The sequence below is a fragment of the Chelonia mydas genome, chromosome 19 (assembly GCF_015237465.2).
Source record: "Chelonia mydas isolate rCheMyd1 chromosome 19, rCheMyd1.pri.v2, whole genome shotgun sequence".
In the NCBI taxonomy this organism is placed as follows: Eukaryota; Metazoa; Chordata; order Testudines; family Cheloniidae; genus Chelonia; species Chelonia mydas.
In genome coordinates this window covers 15,466,551-15,490,652 of record NC_051259.2, presented here as the reverse complement: position 1 = coordinate 15,490,652, position 24,102 = coordinate 15,466,551, and the positions used below count along the sequence as shown (strand labels likewise).

General features: G+C 53.4%; 1 protein-coding gene and 1 long non-coding RNA gene across 2 annotated transcripts in view; one reads left to right on the top strand and one right to left on the bottom strand.

Annotated features, from left to right (window-relative positions):
* The window catches only part of NKAIN1 (sodium/potassium transporting ATPase interacting 1), a 206,746-nt gene that overhangs the window by 5,229 nt on the left and 177,415 nt on the right, over positions 1-24,102 (top strand). The gene's annotated exons all lie outside the window — the stretch shown is intronic.
* On the bottom strand, positions 1,219-23,527 carry LOC122463349. The gene is made up of 3 exons (XR_006286614.1): positions 23,394-23,527; positions 9,896-9,901; positions 1,219-1,230 (listed from the first exon to the last, which is right to left on the bottom strand). It is a non-coding gene; the product is annotated as an uncharacterized LOC122463349 (long non-coding RNA).

The following is a 24,102-nucleotide window of genomic DNA, read 5'->3' as shown; positions in this document are numbered from 1 at the left end:
CGGGGGCTGTGGCGGGGCTCAGTTCACTAATGTTTAGGAGATGCTCAGAGGCGATGGTTCTGTGAGCACCTGGATAGACATAGTGGTGATTCGTGCTTGCCATAAACAGGTGAAAGGAGGGGAACTGGGATTGAAAATACACTCAAGAGTGACTGGAGGACGATGAGTGGCTTGTTCATTTCATTTTTTAAGTAATGAAACATGTAGCCCATCTGAATTCCCTCTTAGCTGCCCCAGCCTGGGTTTTATTGTGTATGATATTAATCCTCCCCTATGGTGTTTTAACCTCTGCCTTGTTTCATTGGGTCAGATTTGGTGCTGGTGGCCTGTGATCTACAGGAGGTCAGAGAGATGTTCTGGTGGTGCCCGCAGGTCACTCTATAACTCATTGTTAAACTCTATAACTCATTGTTGCTATTATTTAAATCTTACTCCCTAACTGATTTTGTTATCGCTGTGGTAACATACATGTTGTTGTTATTGTAATTAGATGGGAGTTTTTACCTGACAGTGTTTTGCTCACTTTCTGCTTCCCAAATGACACGGGAGAATTGGACTTTCCATTTGATTAAGCCATCTGACTACTCACCAGAGGTCTAAAGCACAGCGTTTTGTCAGTGGAGGCATCGGGGGTGAGGCAGGTGAGACGCAATGCATGCGTCTATCGGGTTGCATGAGGAGATACTGTGTGCTGGGGGAGAGGCCATGCCCTGGAAGCATTCACCCAGGCTGTGAAAGTGATTGCCTGGCTTTGTCCCCGGATGCCTGTGACGGCAGAGGTCACCAGGTGGTGCTGTCATAACTAGTCTTACAAGTTCTTTCCCTTCAGCATGCCGGCAGGGGACAGTCTTGGAAGAAATACTGTATTGTTATCAGTTTTGTGACGTGAAGTTTTTTCATGGGGAGCTGTTGCAAGCAGCAACAGGGCTTGTTCTCTGCCTTCCTCCTTCTATTCAGAGCCAGTTTTTGGGGTATAGCTTCTCCCTGGGAACTAGGCAAAGACATTTGAGCTGAGAGCCCGACAGAAAGAATTGCCTACGATGCAACACAAGTCTGTCTACCTGGGCTGGGAATCACACCTCCCAGCTGCAGTGTAGCCAGCTCTCCTCCAATGGGAAGCATAGGTGCCGACTTCCACTGTTCCTGGTGGGTGCTCAACCCCACCCCCGCCTCTGCACCGCCCTTGCCCTGCCCCCATTCCACCCCTTCCCCAAAGCCCCCACCCCCTTCCTGCCCCCATTCCACTGCCTGCCCCCAAGTCCCCGCCCTTGCCCCGCCTCTTGTCTGCCTCCTCCCCTGAGTGTGCCGCGTCTCCCCTTCCTCCCCACTCCCTCCTGGAAAGTCCTAAGCGCTGCCAAACAGCTGTTTGGTGGCAGGAAGCGCTGGGAGGTAGGTGGAGGAGCGGGGATGCAGTGCGCTCGTGGGGGAGGAGGTGGGGCGGGGGGGAGGGGAGCTTGGCTGCCGGTGGATGCAGAGCACCCACTAATTTTTCCCCGTGGGTGCTCCAGCGCCTATGATGGGAAGTCCCGACATCTGCTACATAGCACCTTCCACCCAGGCATCTCAAAGCACTTCACAAAGTTCATTAGGCCTATTTTGAAGTTGGGAAACTGAGGCCCAGAGAGGTGAAGTGACTTGCACAGTTGAAGTTACCGGGAGCTGTGGATGCTTAGCACCTCTGAAAAGCAGGCTGCAGGGTCTCATGATGGATGCAGAAAAAACAGGCACCCCAAATGAGAGGTCACTTTTGAAAAATGTTATGAAGCTATTTACTGAATATGAACAGTTATCCAGGGCAGAGAGGCATTGTGACTCAGGGGAGGTGGCACAACAGCTGGAGTTAGGACTTGGGTCTGTGCCTAGCTCTGCCGCTCACTTCCTATGTAACCCTGGGTAACGTTCCACTCCCTTTCTCCCCGTCATTGAGAAGCAATTAATGACACTCCCCCACCTTTGTAAACTGCTGTGAGATTAAGAGGTGAAAAGTACCAGGCTTTATCATGTGGGGGAAAATTTTAAATAAAAGGCAGAGGGCGAGAAAGCAGACAGTTAAGAGTAAAATACATAATACATTGTTTGGGCAGGAGAGAAGATGTGACTGGAGGGGACTGGCTCGAGAGAGTTAAGATCATGATGAGTGTAATGAAATCAAAACTTGTGTTGATGCTGTCCCAGAATTATTCAAGCACATGGGGTCTATGAAATGAGTGATAAGCGGGAGCACTTCTTGGTGCAGCTGCAGAGCTGAATTCACTCAAGGGGGTGGGGTTGGCTGGTTCTTGGTTGCTCATTGGATTGGCACTTAGAATTTAAACTGACTTAAAAAAAGAAGAAGTTGCTCGCCCTCGTGAATGAAAAGAAGCCCTGTCCACCCTGCCCTGATGCTGCGTGCTCTGCGTGCACCTGCTCACAGAGACAATGGCTCCGCTGGGCGTGGATGCTCCTTAGCCATTGCAATGGAGCGTGCTGACTAAAGCCTCCTGGCGATGATTGAATGCCAACACCATTGATCAGCCTCCAGGCCAACCGGAATTGTGGGTGGAGCTGAGGAAGAGTTCCATCGCTTTCCCTCTCATATCCGAATTGACTATTGTTGAGTCCAGGGCCGTGGCTGGGAAATGTTATCAACATGATGAACTTTTACAAACATTGGCAGATCTGCCAGCTCAGGCAAAGGAATCGAATTTCATGCTTCCAGGTCTGTCCTGGTGACAGTGGTCCCAAGTGCTTTTCCACTGGCCCATGTGCTGCTCTTTGTGTTTGTCCAGGTATGTGAGATGAGGGCTTTCATCATCTCCTGAAGTATCACCACTGCTGGAGACAGGATACAGTCCTTGTGTACCCCAAACTCCCAGTGAAGTCACTGAAGCTCTGAGGACATCAGGAAGAGGTCTTTTCTTTCTCTAAATTCTAGGATCAGGGCTCCTGCATAGATCAGTGGTCTGCCCAGTCTGGCTAGTAGATCTAATAGCTCAAGGAAATTCTATCTGTTGCTCCTGAAAAAAGTCTAAAATCAGGCAGTATTTTGAAAGGTGTTGCCCCATTCTGGCTGGGTCACTCAGTCCAGTCCCCAGCCTCTGGTGAGTGGGGTATGCAGCGTTTTTTGCTTTAGAAGTATCAGTTCCTTTGCCGTGCGAGGAGCATTCAAGGACCAGATTGTTAGCTGTAGTACCAGATAGAATGGGCAGGCCCCCCCGAGTCCTAGGCCCAGACACCGCAGTGTGTCCAGAGCAGCAATTCCATTTCCTGTAGGACATTCCCATTGCATTCCTTGGAGGGTCCCTGGGCTAAGTTACTTCCTGTTTAGATTGATACCAGCAAGGTCTGCAGACTGATGGCAGCCACAATCAGTTGGTACTTTTTTTAACCCACCCACAACTGAGGGCCCCCACAAGGGTTGTCCTTAGGGCCTGATTCTGATCTCACACATGCTAGTGCAAATCAGGTTTCAGAGTAACAGCCGTGTTAGTCTGTATTCGAAAAAAGAAAAGGGCTACTCAAATAAATTGGTTAGTCTCTAAGGTGCCACAAGTACTCCTTTTCTTTTTTAGTGCAAATCAGTAATAACTCCACCAGAGTCAGTGGAGATCCATGGGTGTAAAACTAGTGTGAGAGCAGATGGAGACCATGATTTGGGCCAACAGAACAGAGCTAATCAGACCTTCGTTGCTAATGAGGAAGTGCATTGTCTGGGTCCAAGGGATGCCGCCTAAGAAAACTCCAGGTACCAGCAAGCGCTGCTGCCTCTCAGTGATACTCACTATAGCCACTGCTTCCATCCCGCCCCTCCCACCAGAGGAGAAAAAAACTACACAAGCAGCCCTCTAACGACCCCCCAATGGCACTCTATTAATCTAGCAGGTGCTCAAATCCTGTGGCGATGGGCATCAGTCCAATCTGTAAAATAAGTTATTATTAATTGTATTACAGTAGCAACAAGTGGTTGCAACCGTGATCCGGGCCCCTTTATGCAGGGTGCTGTACACACACACAGAGTGAGAGACATTCCCTGCCCCAAAGAGCTTACACTTTAAATAGGGAGGGAAGACAGAGGTGAGACGTAGCTTGCCCACAGTCCGATGGCAGGAACTGGACAAAGCACAGACAGAGCGCAGGCTGGAGGGCAGAGGGGGGCAAACTACGGGCCACATCGGCCTGCGGGGCCCTCCTGCCCGGCCTCTGAGCTCCTGGCCCGGGAGGCTCGCCCCCGACCCCTCCCCCGCTGTTCCCCATCCCCCGCAGCCTCAGCTCACTGTGCTGCCGGCGCGATGCTCTGGGCAGTGGGGCAGCGAGCTCCTGGGGCTCTGGGCTGCGCGGTGGCGGGGCTGGCTCCAGCCAGGCGGCACGGCTATAGCGCCGCCGGCCACCGGTGCTCCAGGCAGCGTGGTAAGGGGGCCAGGGGCAGGGAGCAGGGGGGTTGGATAGAGGGCAGGGGAGCTCGGGGTGGTGGTTGGGGGTGGGGGGTCGGGTGGTCAGAGCGCGGGGAACAGGGGGGTTGAATGGAGGCAGGAGTCCTGGGAGGGGCAGTCAGGAAGGAGGGGAGGGGTTGGATGGGGTGGTGGGGGGCAGTCAGGGGCAGGGGTTCCGGGGGCAGTCAGGGGACAGGGAGAAGGGGTGGTTGGATGGGGCAGGGTTCCCTGGGCAGTCAGGAATGAGAGGAGGAGTTGGATGGGGCGGCGGGGGACAAACAGGGGAGGAGGTTCCGGGGGCATCAGGGGGCGAGAAACGGGGTGGGGGGGGCACAGCCTCCCCTAACCAGCCCTCCATACAATTTCCGAAACCCGATGTGGCCCTCAGGCCAAAAGGTTTGCCCGCCCCTGCTGTAGGGTGAGAGGATTTCCGGAGGCAACGAAGCACAGTGTTCTTCCTGGGCAGCTCAGCACGGCTGTGCTTGGCACCTGCCACGCCCAGCGGTAAATGGCCCCACGAGATGCAAGGCTTGTCCCTGATGAGGGCCTGCAGCACAGCTGCTGCGAGTGCCGTGGGTGCAGCTGGCTGAGCGGAGGCAGGCGGGACATGCTCTTTCCTTGCCAGTTTGTGGCAGCCCCTCGGTGTTACTTGGATCCAGTGTTCCCTTTGTCTTAGTTTCCTTTTTTAGCTGGACAGAAAGAAATCACGCCAGCCAGGCCCCTGCCCCTCCCCTCCCAGACAGCCCCTTGAGCCCATCTTGAGGCCAGTGTGTCACGTGTCAATCACGGGCTGGGACGGGGCTCAGTGAGCTCTTGCGGCTCATAACCTAGCTCCGTTGGGAAGGCCTCTTTGGCCCCGTTCCAGCACATGATCTGCATGGTGAGCAGTCTGTGGGCTCGGCCTTCCCTCCTTCATTCCGTAGGCTCCTACCCTTGGGAGGCTGGGGGCAGGAGCGAGGATTAGATGGGCCGCGCCTCCTGACTGGCGTGGGAGGGCTGCTGCTTTTGTGGGCACAGCTCCCCAGACAGCGGGTAGCAGAGGCAGCGTGGCCGGCACACAATGCACCGTGACGAGGCCTGCAGAGCTGTCACTGGGCTGCTCGGAGGATAATGCTGCCCACTCAGAACGGGGACTCTGGGGGGGATCATGGGACGGCTTGCTCTACGTCACTGGGTGGGAGAAGCCTCATCACTTCTTCCTCCCTCACGTATAATAACCCAGCCCTTCCCCTCTCTCCTGACGCCTGACCCTGCCCGGTCTGTAAGTGCCTCCTGCTTCCATTGCTGTCACCTCCTCCTAAGGACTAATACGACCAGTGGGTGTATAATCAGGGGAATCTCGCACAGGGCTAGGGAGGTTACTTTACCTCTGCATTTGGCTCTGGCGTGACCACTGCTCAAATCCTGTGTCCATTCTGGGGCCCACGACTGCAGAAGGGTGGTGATAAATGGGAGAGGGGTCAGAGAAGAGCCACGGAATGATGAAAGGGTTAGAAAACCTTCCTCCAGGAGCTCCAGCTGTTTAGCTTAACACAGAGAAGGTTTGGGGTGACTTGACCACGGTCTGTAAGTACTTTCATGGGGAACAAATATTTGGTGATAGGCTCTTCAGTCCAGCAGAGGACGGAGTAGCCTGAGCCAGTGCAAGTAGAAGCTAGACAAATTCAGGCTAGAGCTAAAGGTTACATTTTTCTAGTGAGGGCAATTAACCATTGGAACAACTTGTCAAGGGTCATGGTGGATTCTCCATCACTGACAAGTGGATGTTTCTCTAAAGCTCTGCTCCAGTCAGACAGCAGTTAACTCCGGAAAGCCCTCTGGCCTGGGCTATATGGAGGGCAGGCTGGATGATTGCATGATCCCTTCTGGCCTTACAATCTGTGAACCTTCTCTGCCCTCCCTGTTACCCACATCTCTCCCCTGCCCTGCTGTCCAAAATGATCTCCCGGGCCCAGCACTCAGACCCTGTCACTCCCCTCTGGGCCTCCCCCTTTGTCAAGTTCAGACTTTCCTTTAAGGCCTTGCCCAGCTCTGCCCTGGCCTACACCGCAGCCCGTGTCTCCTGTTGGGCTCCCCAGCCCTCTCCACTCTGCCAGCAATTCAAGCCTTTCCCCCTGTGCATTTCCTTCCCCGCTCCTGTGGCCTTCGCTGGGCACTGACTGCTTCTCCCATCCATCGTCACCAATCCTGTTCTCATGCAGACCCCTTCTAAACCGAAGCACACTGCCCGTGTCAGCTAACGGCACTGCGTGGACCGATGCCCCCTTGCCCGTCCTCACCCCCACAACACCCCTGCACATTACTCTCGCTCTGTGGCTGGCTCTGTGACGTGAGCTTTTTGGTCTCCCTTGCTCCATGGGCAAGGGTCCGTGGTCTCAGAAACCACCGCTGCAGCTGGCCCTGTTGGCAAAGTGGCTGGGGCCTGAGCAGGCCGGGCACACTGAATCCAATCTCCCCTTTCCCCTTCTGGGAGGTGCTTAGAGACAGACCAGCGGGAATTGCAGAGAGGGCTAGCTCAGTGGTTTGAGCATTGGCCTGCTAAACCCAGGGTTGTGAGTTCAATCCCTGAGGGGGCCATTGGGGATCTGGGGCAAAAATTGGGGATTGGTCCGGGTTGGACTAGATGACCTCCTGAGGTCCCTTCCAACCCTGGTATTCTATGATTCTAAGCAGTTGCAGGAGGATGGGAGAGACCTGCTGGGTCACATGGGCCCAGCTAGAGCCGGAGCCCCCCCTGGGGAGCGTAATGAGCCTGCCCTTTGCCCCAGACCTGCTCTCCCTCTGGGCTACCCGAGCCCATTTCCCTTTCCTCCGGTACCTGCTCTTCTGTGGGGCGAGGTAACCCCCCCTCCTCCGCCCCCCCGCACCTAGGATCCATGTGGGGATGCTGAGTGCCATGGTAATTGAGGCATCGGGTGCTGACAGAGGCAAGTGCTGCTGGCCCCGTGGTGCTCCCTGGACCTAGCACCCGTTGGGGCCCGAGAAGCACCCAGGCCCACAGCTCCAATGACCAGAGAAGCTGGCAAATCCCCTGCGCTCCATGGTTAGGCAGCGACTGTTCACACCGTGCAGTAGCCCCTGTTGAACACCTAGAGGGCCCCCAAAAGAGGGCTGGGGCTTCTCCGGCCTGAGATCTGAGACCCTTGTCGTTCATTCTTCTATCACAGGCAGTTGAGTGCCCCAGCAGGCCCCCTGGCCAGGGCTCAGTCTCTTTGGGGGCCCCTCTGTGCTGCCCTTCAGTGCCCGCCGAGCTCCATGGCTGCCGCATGGCTCCTGCCAACCGCTGCCCCCCTGCTCGTCTGGTGCCCAGCTGTGACACCATCGCTGGGGCAGCTGCTCTCACCACCGAACTGCAGCCAAGCACCCCACTCCTCCCAGCTCCCCGGCATGCCTAGCCCCACTCTGGCCAGCCGCCCTCCTGAGAGCCTGCCCTAGCGCTCCCCGGCGCTGCTCAGAATATGGCCATCGCAGCAATGTCAGCATCCGCTCCACACCTCTGTACATCTCAGTCTGTGTCCTCTTGCGGGTGCCCTCTCTCCCTCCGTGGGCCTGATCCTGCTTCCCCTCCCCCCGGCTTGCTGTCACATCCCCCTGACTGCCCCGGGTTCACTCCTGATTCAGGCTCCATCAGGTGCCACACGGCTCTGCCTCTCCCCCGCTGGGCCTAGCTCTGGGCTGGACAATGCTCCCGCCTCACACCTAGCCGGTCGGAGGAATGTCAAGCTGCCCCCCGCCCTGGACAGCTGGGCAAACGGTGAGCGCCTGCCGTGTCAGTATGGCTGACGCACCAGGAGGGAGGAGACCACCTGCTTCTCGTGTCCCCAGGAAGCTTTTGTCCGTGCGCAGTTTCTGTGGCAGCCAGTGCATGACTGTGGGGCATGAATGGTTGCAAAGAGGCCCAAGCCCAGCACTGCCCTGCGGCTTCAGGCTCTGCCCCGGTTGCCTTTCCCCATACATTGGAGGGGGGCAGGGAAGAAGCCCAGGCTGAACTCTATATGTGGGTTTTCAATTACACAATTAAATGCACAATTAGGTATAATTACCAGTGCTCAGAAGCCGCGACTGTTCATAATAGGCATGTAATCTACTGCAGTCACTGTTTATACTGCTCAGCTCCGCTCCCTAATGATTATGGAATGCTTTCACATTTGCATTGTTGCCATGGAAATTGTGTTGGGAGCTGACAAATGGCATTATAGATGGATGGCCCTGAGATTTCTCCACGCCACATTCTTAGCTGGGCTGGGGCATGAGGCAGGTTCGGGCTATTCAGAGACCAGACGTTGCAAAGGGCCAAGAGGTCTCTGTGCCATGGTCACTGGGGTGGCAGGAAGCAGAGCTCACACACTTAGACTGGAGAGATTGATGGCACCGTCAGCTCAGAAAGCGGGTTCCCCAGGAAATTCTGGGCAGGAGGACACAGGGGTTATGTGGAAAGACCCTTAACTTCAGCAGGTGCTATCAGAGTCATTGGTATTAGCCACAGTTGGGGTTACGGTGCCCAAGAGAACATACAAAAGACACATGGCTGGCCATATAGACAGGACTACAGTGTGTGTGTATAGATAGACAGATAGATAGGGGTGTATGGGGGTAGACAGATAGACAGATAGATAGATAGGGTGTACGTGGATAGGAGTGTATGGGGATAGATAATAGATAGATAGGGATGTATGGGGATAGATAGATATATACACATTTATGTTTGTATTATTTATATACAGATGACTTGATGGTCTGCTGTAAAGGCTTTATTGGCATGTGTTTGGGAAGGGCTCATTACCCTTGAATGGTGACGGCATGAATGAATATGTAGACCCCACCCCTGCCCGTATGCTGCATGCTCCAGAAAATCTCTGTTTTAGAAGCTTTATTGACACCGTTTTTGTCTCCTCCCCCTGTGAAGTCTTTAGACCAATGTATTATTAAGGAACCATTCAAAATGGCCAAAAATAGCATTTCTCTACCTACTGCTGCCATGGCTTGAGGGTCTCAGAGCCAGGAATCTCCCCTCTCCACTGTGATTGGTAGAAGGCTCCTGTATGTAGCTCTGGGGGCTGTGAGATCTCAGGGTTTAATTCTGCTGCCAGTGCAGGATGAAGTAGGAGGCTGGTGACGTTCGGGGGAAATTTCACTCGTCAAGGGAATAAGGAAGCAGCTGTTGTTATTTGTATTACAGTCAGACCTTCAGGCTTTAGCCAAGATCAGGTCCCCACTGTGCTGACTGCTGCAAGACGCGTAGTCAGAGACAGTCCCGGACCCAAAGACCTTCCAGCCTCACTAGACAAACGGTTCTCGCACCATTCCCTGGTGACAGGGATAGATTTTTAAACAAGTGACTTTGCAAGAAAAATGTGTTCACTTTGCCTTAGGGAGCCCGTGCTGTGTGCTGGATAGAGCAAGAAAGAGAATGTCAGGACTCCTGGGTTCTATTCCTAGCACTGCGACTGACTTGCTGTGTGGGGCAGTGGTGATGGGGTGCTCACCCCACACTAGCCCTGGAGGGATTAATATAGGCAAGAGAGGTCAGGTAGCCATTGTCTGCACCTGGAGGCTAGGATGCCATGAGGCTTAACTGGGGAAGAAGCTCACCTGGGCAGAAACAGGTGGGGCTGCTATGAAGCCAGGGCCCCGCAACAGGGTGTGTGTGGCTGTGATGTGGAAGTATCAGCCTGTAACGGGCAGTGTAGGAAGCAGTCCAGGGAAGGAGCAGCAAGTGCTGGGAGAGTAAAGCCCTGAGCTGCTGGGACGAGGGTCCCTGGATTGGTGTAGAGGATGGGCCCAGGTTCCCCTCCAAGCCACAAGGGGCATGCTAGAGGAGACTATCTGGGGACTGCTGGAGACATCTGCAAAGGAGACTTTGGTAATACCCCGGAAAGGGGGGAACACCATGGGCTAGGCCATGGAGAGGAAAGTGCTGTGGCTCCAGGAGTGTGAGAGAGGCGCGTGAGCGGGATGATGGGCTGAGCAACTGCAGGATGGGGCGTGGGACTATGTGGCGAGCTAATCCCCCGATGGGCCACTCGGCGGCAGCAGAGTGGTATGAGAGCGCGCCCTGGTGCAGGTGGCCTGGGAGAAAGCAGAAAAGTGCTTGTCTGAAAACTTATGTGGGCGCTGGAGGCGGGAGTTGACAGCTCAGTAGCGAATGAGAGCAGGTAGGTGGGGCAGGGATACACCTGGAAGGACCTTGAAAGGGAAAACAAGCCGCTTGTTTTGGATGTGAGAGGGAAGGAGGTGGCCAGAGACAGGACTAGATTAAACTTTTGTGGGCCCTGGGGGCCCCCCTCGGCTCTGCCCTGAGGCTCTGCTCCGCCCTGTTCTGTCCAAGGCTCCGCCCCCGAGGCCCTGCTCCGCCCAGTTCTGCCCTGACGCTCCACCCAAGGCTCCACCCCCGAGTCCCTGCTCCGCCCCCGAGGCCCCGCTTCGCCCCGAGGCCCTGCGTCCCCCACTACCCTACGAGGCCCCACTCCCCCTGCTCCCCCACACTCTGCCCCGAAGGCCCTGCTCCCCCCTACTCTGCCCCGCAGACCCCGTGTCCCCCCTGCTCTGCCCACGCTACGCCCCCAGGCCTCACCCCTGCTCAGCCTCTTACCCCCGAGGCCCTGCCTGCTGCTCGCAAGGCGGAAGGGCGCGGAGAGACGTGAGCAGGGAGCAGGGCCTCGGAGGGAAGAGGTGGAGTTGGGCCTCAGGGCAGAGTGCAGGCAGAGTGGGGCGGGCAGGACCAAGGGGGGTGCTGAGGCCCCTTCTGAGTGTGGGCCCGGCACCATTGGTGCCACTGTAAACCTGGTACTGCCCGGAGAAGAATGCAAACAGATGGGTGACGTGGTCAAAGTGACGGGCCATGACACTGGGTTTTGCAGCAGCTCTCTGAATGGATGTGAGCGGGGCAAGACGGCCTTTGTCCCGGCCAGGGAGACGACTGTTGCTGTAATTGAGCTGCGAGATGATGAGAGCGGGATGGGACTTGTAACTGTGTAGGAGAGGCCGTATCTCAGAGACGTTATGCAGAAGGAATTGGCAAGTTTTAAATGCAGCCAGCCCCTGAGAACCTAGAGAGGGGCCTGAGTCGAAGGTAATGCCCAGGTTGCGGGGCTGAATGCCAGACAGCATGATGTTGTTGTCCACAATGCCTGAGAAAGGAGGTAGCAGGAGGGACTTGCGGGGGAGATTAGGAGCTCTGGTTTAGCCACCTTGAGCTTGAGCTGATGGCTGGACCCCCCTAAGGGGATCTGACAAAGATGGACTGAGATTTTAGTTTGAACAGCAGGAGACAGGTCTGGAGGCGAGAGGTAGATCTGTGAGCCAGGAGTTGAGCTTGTGTTTGTGGATGAGATTATGCAGAGATAAGGTGGAGAGAGAAGAGAGGGGACCAAGGCCAGAGCCCTGTGAAACCCCAACCAAGAAAGCTGGTGGGGGGTGAGGAGGATTCTCCCAGGGAGAATGAAGGGGCAGTTAGAGAGGGAGGGGAGAACCACCAGAGGACGGAGTCATGAAAGCCAAGGGAGGACATGGCCGACTGTCTCAAAGGCAACTGACAGGTCAAGGAGGTGAGGATTGGGAGCACTGGTTCTGGGCTTTAGCGAGAAAGAGGTAACTGGCGACCGGCTGAGGGTTTCAGTGTAGGCCAGGGGTGGGAGCTGGACTGGAGAGGGTCTAGGAGGGAACTGGGCGGGAGGAGCTCCAGACAGCGATTGTAGACAGCACGTTCAATGAGTTCAGAGAGGAGAGGGAAATGGGGCCATAGTTGCAGAGGCCAATGGTGGGTTTTCTATTGTGAGGGGAAGAGCCAGAGGAGAGGGCAAGGTTAAGAAGAAGAGTAAAGGAGGGAGATCAGGAGATGGGATGGGGTCACTGGAGCAAGTGGAGAGGTTAGCGGAGGAAAGCAGACAAGAAACTTCTATGTCTGTGAGAGGGGAGAAGGTAGTGAGAATTGTAGGAGGGAAGGAAATGGGGAATCATCATCCAACGGGGGTGTTTCTAGAGGGGTTCTCAGGGATCTGATCCCAGTCAAGTGCTAATCAAAATTTTTATGCGTGAGCGGGAAGAAATTATAAAATCTGTGCTGGTAAAATTTGCAGGTGACACAGAAACTGGTGGAGTGGTAATTGATGGGGACAGGTCAGTTATACGGGGCTGATCTGGATCAGTTGGTAGGATGGGTGTTTAGAAATTAACACAGCCAAATGCAAGACCACACATCTGGAACCCGTGCATGATGCGGGACTGTATGCTGGAGAACGGTGACTCTGAACAGGACGGGGTCATAGTGGATAACCAAGTGAACATGAGCTCCCAATATAGCTAAGAGGGTGAATGTGATCCTTGGATGTAAAAGCAGGGGAATATCACGTAGGAGAAGGGAGATGATATGACCTCTGTATATGGCATGGGGAGACCATCACTGGATACTGTGTTCAGTTCTAAAGTCCTCACTTCTAAAAGGATGTTGAAAATTGGAGAGGGTCCAGAAAAGAGTCAAAAGAATGATTTGAGGTTCAACAAACGTGCCTTATAATGAGAGACTAGAGAAGCTCAAATACATTTATCCAACAGAAGGCTAAAAGGTGACTTGATCACGATCTACAAATTCCTATGTGGGAAAAAATTTCTGATAGTAAACGGCAGAAAAAGACGGAACAAGATCCAACGGCTGGAAGCTGAAGTGAGACAAATTCAGATTAGAAATAAGGTGCCCGCCTGTAACGGCAAGGATAATTAACCACCGGCACAGTTTATCTAGGGATGGGATGGATTCTCCATCACTTGAATTCTTTAAATCAAGACAGCATCTCTTTCTTAAAGACATGCTACCACTCAGACAGAAGTTATGGGGCTTGATCAGAAATTACTGAGTGAAATTCTCTGGCCTGTGCTCTGCAGGTGGTCAAGACAAGATGATCATAAATGCTTCCTTCTGACTTTTAAATCTATGAATCTACATTCCACCTGGTAATTTTTTCAGCTCTGATTTCTTGGTCCTTAAGTGGCAGGGCTTGGGGCCTGGCTAGTTATCACACACCATTACATTGCTGTGAAAGTTAAGTGTAAGGGTTTTAGAAATTAAAAATGTATTTTATTAGTTATTGGCATGGAAGAACAGCAGTCATGTTTGTTTGTTTTGCCGTGGAGTAAAGCGGGAACTAAAAGGTTTGTGGATCAATAAACATCTTGGCCTGTATCCTCTGCATTTTATTTATTCACCAACTCTGAACTCTGCCTCCTGACAAACTCCTGGGAAGGAGATAATTACTGCTTAATAAAACTAGATAAGAAGCAACCCCCAAGGCGAGGCCTGATTGAGGCAATTTGAGCAGAGAAAGCTCATTGTCAATGAGCTCTGAAATGCTAGAAGAGGAATTTTTTCCCTTTGCGCAGCTAGTGCATGCAGAAACACTGTTCAGTGGTTAGAAGGGGGTGGGGAGATCAGGACTCCTGGGTTCTGTGCCTGACTTTGGGAGGAAGTGAGGACTAGTGGTTAGAATAAGGCACTGGGAATTGTGTATCTGGGGATCGATGCCTAGCTCTCAGGGCAAAGTGTGGTTTACAAGTTAGAGCAGGAGGGAAGGAGCCAGGATGCCTGGGTTCTGACCCTGGGAGAGAGCATAGACTGGAGGTTAGAGTAGGGGACTGGGAATTTACACTCTTGAGTCTTACTCTCAGCTCTCGCATTGACTTGCTGTGCAAGTCTTGGGCATGTTGGTACCTGCGTGCCTCAGTTTCCCCAGCTGTAAATTGGGGATAATAATACCAGCCCTTCTATAGAGTGCTTTGAGATCTTGGTGGAGAAGAGGGCTCTTACCTATTCCCACTGGGTTTTTTGAGGCTTGCCTGCCTGCCCTGTTTTGGGAGTGGTGCTCAGTGTTCTGGCAAATACCGATTGCACGGTTGTGGGTGTTTATGTGGGAGGTGCTGTTCCTTCCAACTCCATACTGAACCCAGTGGCACGGGCTGTTAATGCGCTTTGAAACGTGGCTCCGGCGCCAGCCAGAGCAGGGACGGTTATTATGTATTGATTGCTGCAGCGCCTCTTGCAAGCAGGCAGGTGATTTTCAGGAGTGCCGTATGTAATGATTGCTTTGCCCAGCAGGGAGACGCAGCTGCCTCTGGGGGATGGGGAGCAGAGCAGGAACCTGTCATTACCCCATCAGTGACTTGGCACAGAGAGTTTAGGACAGGAAGCGAAGGCAAACTATTCTCTCCCATTTACCACAGGCCACTTCGTAAGTGCTGAGGACCTTGCTTTGATAGGTCCTCTGAAAGCACAATGCATCTTACCCTGGCTCAGAATGGGTTCAAAAGGAAGAGCGCATCTTATTGCATCACCTGCATGCTGCGTCTCGCTTAGAATATGTCTACACAGCACACTGAGCCCAGGTTCTGACTCTGGTTTAAGCCCAAGCCCCCCTTCCATCCACACACAAATCAGTCTGACTCAGGTCAGCAAGCACCTAGGTCCTAGGAGCCTGCTAGGGGAGGAGGGTCAGAGCCCGAGCCATGCTGAAATAAGGGCCCAAGCCCTGCTGCTTTGCATCCGCAGTTCAAGCTACAGACCTGAGTCAGGTATGGACATGTTAGCACGGCTGGGAGACCCAGGCCCAGCAATTGTAAGCCTGGGTTTACAATGCAGTGTGGATGCTGACGCGTGGGGCTGGAAACACCGTGTCCACAAGCCCGGGGCCCGCAGATCTGGGTTTACGATGCAGTGCAGACACACCCTTAGAGGCCTCCCAGCCAAAGACTGACCACCTGAGCCGGTTGGACATTTTTGCATTGGAAACTGCAGCTTTGGAGACGCAAAACGTTTCCCGGAAACAGCTCGATCTTGCTGAAATTTCGTTATGAAAAAAAATTGGACTCAAGCACTTTGATAAGGTGAAAATGTCTCGCCTTGACCTTTTCTTGGGAAAGTAACATTTCAGTTTTCCCTTTCGAATCGGCTTTCCTTTTTAAAAAAGATGTTATACCCCATCACGTAAGCTAAAATGGGAAGGGAACATTTTGTTTCTGTCGAAATGCAGCACTTCCATTGCCCCAAATGCATCGTTCTCCAGCCTTTCCTGGATGTTGTTCTTTTTTCGTCCTGATTAGAAAGAGAAACAAATGTCAAAACCGCAGATTTCCCTGCGTAATGAAAACTCCACTTCCTGCCCAGCTGGACCGCCTCAGCCTAGCCTGCTGGCTCGCTGCTGGGCTCCCTCCACCACCCAAGGCTTTGGGAGAGAACAGAGCCTGGGTGTGAGCTCAGCATGCTGGGTGCTGGCTGCATAGGGAAGGCCAGGTGGCTGGCAGGCTATGGGCTGGCCCTGGCTGGAAAGCTCGCTGGCAGAGCACCAGCAGCAGCAGGAAATGGGAAGCTCTAGCACGGGGCAGTGGCGGGGGCCCCCCGGCAGGCAGCTCTCAGAAGTGACTATATGTTGCAGCCTGGGGACGGGTCGGTCTGATCTAACCATGTGACAGTCCCAGGCAGGAGCAGGGCATGTGTGATAGGGATGGTAAAGTTGCAGGGCTTGTGTACCCCCCTGGGCACAGCTCGCAGCAGATGGAATCTGTCACATCAAGGGAGAGCAGCACGAAGAGACACCAGGGAATCCAGCCCAAGGGAACAACAAGCTGATCCCTTATTGCCCCCTGACAGAGAGACGGATGAGGTTGGGCAGCTGGGGTACCAGCCCTGAGGAGCTCGGGGAACATGCTTACCCCTCCGCTGGGCTGCCCCTAGAGGCTGAGTTGGGAACTGCTGGGTTTTGTCATTTGCAGTAAGTGATTGAGCCCTTGGTCCGAGGGTATTTGCTCCTTGTGTTCTGCAGCTCTGGTCAACAATCGTCACACTGACCCATGTGCCCTGGCACTTATTGGACCCGAGTCATGGTGCACCTGGCACTAGCAAATAGCTGAGGGAGACTGGGGCCCTGGGACTCCCAGCAGCCCGTGGGCTGGGGCCGGTTACACTGCGAAGCTTGTGAGATGTACCGGGGTGTATCTGGGCGATGGAGCCCCTGCACTAACACCAGGGGGCCTGAGTCTGGCTCTGTGTGTAGGGGGTGTTTTCTCCTGATTATCCCCCCTTCTGTGTCCCCTGGCTTGCATGCCACCTGTGCCATGGAGCTGCCTGTCTGCAGACTCAGGCAGGCAGCACTGTGCTGGTCCAGGCCATGTTTGGACCCTTTTCTCCATAGCCATAAGGACTCTCCAATGGAAGCTTGAATTCCACTAAAATGTCAGGCCAGCCCCGTCTCCCTGGCCAGGGGAAGCTTCCAGTTCATCATGGGCAGGGCAGGGAGGGAGCGCATGGATTGGCCTGGGCAAATGCATGTGTGGATGGACAGACGGACACACACACACAGACAGGCACCAAATGGGCTCATTGCAATAATCGACCCAGGCCTCCCTGCCCAGGTCTAATTATTTCCTTTCAGAACTGGGAGCTGGTGTGTGGCCCTGTGCAGCCCCAGGAGGGCAGCGCTCGTGTCCCCACTGGTGTAACTGGTCTCCAGAGCTCCCTCAGGGGTAGCTCTGTACAGCGAGGGCAGCCTGGTGCTGGAGCTGGCTGTTGTCCCCTCCCCTTGCTCTCCCCTGTCAGTAGGGCTGGCACATGGCTCCAGCATGTTTTCCATTTCCCTGACAAGAGCAGGAGCAGGTGCCAGGGGGAGGGCTGGGCAGGGGACCTTGGGGCCCATGCGAGAGGCACAGCCCCACCACGCATGCCTGCCAATGCCTCCCAGCTTCTGGCAGCAAAGAGCTGCACCCCTGTCGAGACGGCAGCACCGGCCGACTAGCACTTGCCGCTCCCCCAGCTGTGCGAGGAGAGGCATGGAGGGGTGCTTGCAAGCACTTGGGGGTCATTTGACTTCTGGCCTGGTGGGGAGTTCGAGGGGGTTAGAGAGTGGAGGAGCTGGAGGAAGGTTAGCACCTTGGAGCTCCATGTCTGGGGAAGGACGTGGCCAGCCGAGGGCTCGGGTGTGTGTCGGTGGAGGGTGGGAGGGGGCAGCAACCCAGACTGAAACGGAGCATTTTTTATTTTTCTCGCCAAAACGATAAACATCTAGAAAAGCCCCTCTTTGTGCGTTGAACAAAAGATTTTGTTTGACCTGAAACAATTTCTTGGAGGGGGAAGGGGATTGTTTAGTTTCGGGTCATTTCTTTGTTTTTTTTAATTCTCTAAATTTCACGATAAAGCTTAAATGCTTTCCATGTAGAAGTGGCAGAAAGGAATTGCTTTGACCTGCTTCAAACATTTTTTCAGCCCAAACTGTCAACCGATTTTGACCCAAATTTGCAACTTGTTTCGGTGCCCTGAAAAATGCCTTTCTTTTTGGCAAATTTGCTGCTGGCCAAAACAATTTCACCCAGCTCTCCTTGGAACCAGGCCCTGGCTCTGCGGCTGACTCTCTGTGTGACCCTGCAATTGACTTCGCTCCTCTGGGCCTGCTCTTCTCTAGCTATACAAAGGGATGAGGATCTTGATTTTTCTCTATGAAGCACCTGGAGACCTGTACGGGAAAAGCACCAAGCTATACCAGTATTTACCAGCTGGCCTTTCCTGATACAATGTCATGGTACAAATGCTGTGATCCAAGCCTGACACCGTGATGTCAAGACGGCCCTGACTCTTGATCAGGGACCCTTTGATGTTCCTGTGAGCCTTGTTTACAGGACACAGGGTCTGACTGACCCACTGACGTTGGCATGATCCCCCTTGAAATGGGCAGGCAGGAGGCACATTCATGGGGAAGGCAGGCTGGTGTGAAAAATGTCCCATGATAATAATTTTGTCTATAAATCCCCCCTCACCCCACGCCCTCTGAGGATTCTGAACAACAGTAAATAAGACAATCTCTCACTCCTCAATGAAAGAACGTCTGGCCGCAGCAGTATTACAGACAAGATGGTTAAATTAATCCAATCAGAGCAGAGCAGTCAAGCAATAGTGGCAGTAATTTAAAAACATCTCTTGACAAAATAACCAGAAGATTTCGGCGTTTTTTAAAAAGGAGGAGACATGCAGGGAGATGGGTTTCAGGAGAGAGCAAGTAACACCGCAGCAAAAGCTCCGTCATTGCCCGAGTTCAGGCACAATGGTGGAGGGCGAGCGCCAAAACCTGCCAGGAAACAGCTCAGAAATCTGTTCTCTGGTGCACCACGCCTGACAAGCTCATCCGTCTCTGCTGGCTGCTGTCGCCCTCCCGGCCTCGGTTGGCAGATATCCCTTGAATCAGTGCGCCTGCCGTTCCCACCTGCTGATGAGCCAGGCACCAATTAAACTCTCAGCGGGGGACGGCGCAGGGGATTCAGGAGACGTTGCAAGGTGGTGATAAACGGGACTTGTTGTGCTACCGTTAATTAGAGGAGCCACAGGTCGCAGCAGAAGGCTGCAGTACACATTTCCAGTTGCCATCATTAAACTGCAGGGCTGTGGGATGGGGGATGATGGAGCCCCTCCATGCATGCTAACTGGGTTCTCCCCGGGGATGGATAGTGCCACAACACCCCAGGAGTCAGTGGGTGCAGGGGTGTATGCTCTGGGGTAGAGCTGGAAGCATGAGGCTTTTTAGCATTATAAGCCTGGGGCAAGCATTTCTGTTGCATTGCAATAAATAATTAGCTTGGGCCCCAATCTGGCATTCAGCTCCACTGCCCTTGATTGGGGATTGCCAGGGTGAAGCCCCAGTGGAATTATAGACGGAAAGAGATGCTAACAAGTCTGGTCTCCCTGTCCCAGTTGAGTGACCCAAGCAGTCCTGGTTGCAGGAGCAGGGCCTTTGGGGAATGTGTTCTGAGAGATGCCAGGGCTACGGTATGTTCTCTCCTGGTTTCATAATCACATCGCGAGGCAAGGATGCTGTTGGGAGTAAAAGCAGACACGCAGGAACATTTCCTCCTCTGTTTTCGTAACAGCCCTCAGCTTCACCACAACGGAAAACAATCGGAAAACTAAAGGGATTTGGCACAAGGTGGGAATCCTTTGTCTCTCTGGGTCTCCACCCCTCCTTCTCAGTGGAAAAGCACCAGGTTAAAGATGGATTCCAGTTCAGGTGACATGATCACATGGCCTGTGAGACCCCCAAGCCTTCATTCCTCCCAGCCTGACTGACAGGAAGGCCTGCCTGCAAACAGAGCCATCCACAGTCAATTGTCCTGTTGATGGGAGCCATCAAGATTCCAAACCACCATTAATGACCCACACTTTGCATAATTACAGTATGCCCTCAGAGTTATATTTCATATTTCTAGTTTCAGATACAAGAGTGATGCATTTATACAACTAGGATGACCACACTCAGTAGATTATAAGCTTTGTAATGATACTTTACAAGAGACCTTTTGCATGAAGCATATTCCAGTTACATTATAGTCACACTCATTAGCATATTTTCATAAAATCATGTAGAGTGCAACGTCACAACGGTGAAATTCACCCCTGTGCATGGGGCTGCCCAAGGCTGAGGAGCCGCTAACGATCCATTTCACCAGGGTTTAAGTGATGCTTAGTCCTTGTGCAGGGCTGAATGTCACCCTTGATGTGGTCTGTTTCTGCTTTCCACTTCACCCAGCTGGGACGGTGAAGCCATCGTGGTTAGTTTCCCTTTGTGTTTATAGTCAGTTTCCCTCTCTTGTTCTCTTGTCTCGGCTCAATGTGGTGCTCACTGATCTTCTCATAAAAAGAAAAGGAGGACTTGTGGCACCTTAGAGACTAACCAGTTTATTTGAGCATGAGCTTTCGTGAGCTGTAGCTCACGAAAGCTCATGCTCAAATAAATTGGTTAGTCTCTAAGGTGCCACAAGTCCTCCTTTTCTTTTTGCGAATACAGACTAACACGGCTGTTACTCTGAAACCTGATCTTCTCATGTTATAAGGCAACATACAAATCCACTGACTCCTCATCTTTTGTGGATATGTGTTTTAAAGGTCAGGAAACTGTTTTTATTAATATTAAAAAATCCTTTGTACCAGCCTCCTAGTTTGCACCTAAACTGCCTGATGGTAAGGTAAGCCTAGGACATTCTGGGTGGGGCGTGGAAAGAGGGGCTCTCCATGTTTGTCACCCCTGCCCAGAAAGAACGTTGGCAGAGTTTGGACTTTGGTGTCCTGTCCTCCATCAGTGGAGACCGACAGGTTGGCTTGGTGGGGGAGGGGAGACAAAGAGTTAAAAAGGGAGGGGCCTGAGAAAGACAATGAGGGAAACCAGAGCTCAGCTCACTAGGTGCTGAATTTTCATACCCGGAGCGACATAGTTGTACTGAAGTAAGTTAGCAGTGTAGACCTGGCCTACTTGACAGGATGTCTTTAAAAAGGGGGTGGGGGTGTGTAGGAGGGGAACAGATAAAAGGCACAGGCACCACACACAATGCAGAAGAGGCAAAGGGTTTGGGGTGCCATTATCGCGCAGAAAGCCATCAACTGCTCCCCAGGACCATCCGTGGCTGTTGTCATGGTCAAGCTGGAGTCATGTGCAGAGGCCGTGCCCAGTTGTGTTGCTTCTCCTAAGCATCCCGAGGTTCCATGCGCCCTTTAGGTGTGGGCCTGTGCCCGCATTAGCATAACGATCTCTGATCTCCCCAGGCAGGAGGGGGACCTGTGCCTGTCCGAAGCCGGCTTCAGGGGTGGCGCAGGGAAGTCAGTGAAACCACCTGGCACAAAGCGCTGTCAGATGCACAAAGGGGGGAAAAAAAAAGGAAGAGACATTCTTTTTTCCCTTCTGTTTTTTTCCGTTGCAGGCATCTTAGGTGTGTTCCCTGGAGCCCTACGAGGTCTGAATGTTAGAAAGGGTGTCGATTTTAAGCTAATGATTCTCCTCTCACCTGCTGTTATAAGAACAAGGACATGCAGAAGGCACTTTCGCAGAACCATGAGAAAGGGGAGGAGATGGAAGGTCTAGTGGTTAGCACACAGGCCTGGGCACCAGGTGAGGTGGGACCATGGGGACTACCTGCAAAGATTTAAGACTGTCAAGGGAGGAGTGGAGCAAGGGATCAGTGGGGTGGGACTGAAGTCAGTGGAGCGAGTTGATTTTCACCAGCTGAGGATATGGCCCCTTGAGCACCTCTGCTGTCAAGCTCTGTATAAGGGCATAGTTTGATGTAGACCACCCTCCCTGTCCCATGTAGGCCTGCAACCTGCACTGTAGTCCCAGGCCTTCCTTTAGACTCCTCTGGACCATCCCAGGTGCCAGGGTTTCCACCCTGTCCTTCAGGGAGTCTAGCCCCCAGCATAAGGTCTGTCTGCACATGGAGGCAGGGTGCAATTCCCAGCTGGAGGGGACATCCCTGCGTTAGCTCTGATTGAATGGGTGTGCTTAAAGCAGAGCCACCCCGAGTACGCTCCTAACATCTCGAATGGGGACATCCTCGGGGCAGCTGCTCCGCCGGGCTCTGGGTGCACTCTTTTTGGTGATCAGAGCTAGCCCAGGTGCGTCTCCTTGAGGTGGGACTCACACCCCAGCTTCCCGTCTACAGGCACCCTGAGAGGGCCAGCTCTGTCTTGCTCATGATCCAGGTTATTTACTGAGCCTACGATCCCTGTGTGAGAGGGTGCAATGAACTAGGCGCAGAACCCCATGTCCCTGAAGCCTTGGCACCCAAAATTCACCCCTACTCCCTCCCTGGTGAGGGTACATCGGACGGGGAGGTGCAGACTAGTGGCGTTTTCATCACCTGCCTGCAGTGACAGAGGCTTGTTTGCTGTTATCTGAACAAGGACAATTGGGCAGGCAGAGAAGTGGAGGGAAAAGCCCTGCCCTGCCCCCGAATGCTAGGGGCTCTCTGCTGGCCTGGTGGCTGCATTTAAGGGCCTGTTGATGTTCTGTCTCAGGAAAGCTCACTCCTCGGCTCTGCTCAGCTCTGAAGTTGCCTAAAGAGGGAGGCACCCAGGATCAGTGGCTGCTTTTGGAAACCTGCCTGCCAAAGGATCCAAAACATACAGGACTACAATGATCACTGGTTGTCACTCACTGTGAGGGGGGGTGTCATGCCCCCCTCCAGTGGCTGCTGTAGAAAGGGGCTAGCTCTTGCGCCACCAAATAACCAAATAACCAGGGCCCAAGCCATGGAGCTGAATGTCCGGGAGCCTCCCCCAGCTGCTGATCTATGGGACAGAGGTGGCGTGTTTAACAGAGAACAGACCCCTTGCCAGGGCGGGTTGTGCTTTAAAATGATGAAAATCTGTAAACTTGGGTGTGAATCAGCCAGATCAGTGTGTTTCCCATTTTAGTCAGTTATCGGGCACTCTGCTTGTGCAACTCACCACTTAGCGGGTGCGTGAATGAGACAGCGCAAGAGAGGTGTGTGGGCCCCCCAGGGCTTTATCCAGAGGAAGCCTGAGACAGCACCTAGTTTTGAGAGGCAGGTTCTTCAGGTGCGAGCTATAACAGCTTGTGCTTCTTGCTCCGGAGGTCATCGGTTTGATTCCTGCTGTCAGCCAAGAGGGTCTAAAACGTTTGCGTGAGGTGCAGAAGCTGGGGGCCGGATTGCCTTGGGGCTGGAGGTGGGAGCAAAAGCTGCTGGAGCATGTTATCAGCGGCACAGTGAAGGTGCAAAGGAATGTCCAGATTTCCCCCCCGTGACTCATGCCCGAGCTGCTCTGGTTCTGGGGGCATGGGGTATCTCCTGCTGCAGTCTGCACTGCTGCTAACCGCAGCTTTGGTGGGCTAACATCCCTCCCATCTCCCAGGCAGGCGGGAACACAACGGAGCAGAGAGCAAAGCAGCCCACGCTACGCGCTGCCAAGGCTTGTTCAGTTGCTGCCGGGGAAGGCATCAGACCCCAAAGTTTTCTGAGGTGGCCTGGGCCCATGCACTGCGTCCCTTAGGGCTTGCCTGTCACTTCTGCGCGTTGAGCTGATGCCTGTCCCCTTGTCACAGTGCTCGTTTGGCCTGTCACAGGCTGTTTGAACAATTGAATTCTGCTTCTCCGGCTCCTGCCAGCTTTTTGTTTCCCGCGTTGTACACGGGCTGGGAGTTGGCAAGGGCTGTCATCTCCGAGATTCACCCTCAGACGTTCTTGATAAACCCTGGATTTGTGCTGGAAATGGCCCACCTTGATTATCATACACATTGTAAGGAGAGTGGTCACTTTAGATAAGCTATTACCAGCAGGAGAGTGAGGTGGAGGGAGGTATTTTTTCATGCTTTGTGTGTATAAAAAGATCTTCTACACTTTCCACAGTATGCATCCGATGAAGTGAGCTGTAGCTCACGAAAGCTCATGCTCAAATAAATTGGTTAGTCTCTAAGGTGCCACAAGTACCCCTTTTCTTTTTGCGAATACAGACTAACACGGCTGTTACTCTGAAACTGGGTTGACACGGGGATTCTCAAATGTAACAAGGAAATCGCTCCATGGGCCAGACACAGACGAGCGCAGGGAAAATCAGCATGTCACTGTCACGCCTCTGGCAAGAGCAGGCATTCCTCGCCCGCCAAGGGGCCAGGCATGCGACTCTGGGAAACCTCATTTGGGTGGGTGGAAGTTGTGTGTTTAAATCCTGGCTGATGATCCTGATTGGTCTTCACACCTGGTGTCTTCGGAGTCACTCCTGCCCAGCCCAGCTCTGACTGCAGCCCTGGTGAGTGGATCGGTTCAGAGTTGTTAGAGCTCTTGGTCCTGCGTGTCCTAGAGAAGGCCAGGACAGCAATCATTGCATTTCCAGTCACGTACCAGGGACCTGGGGGCACAGGGAAATAAATTCTTTAGCAAC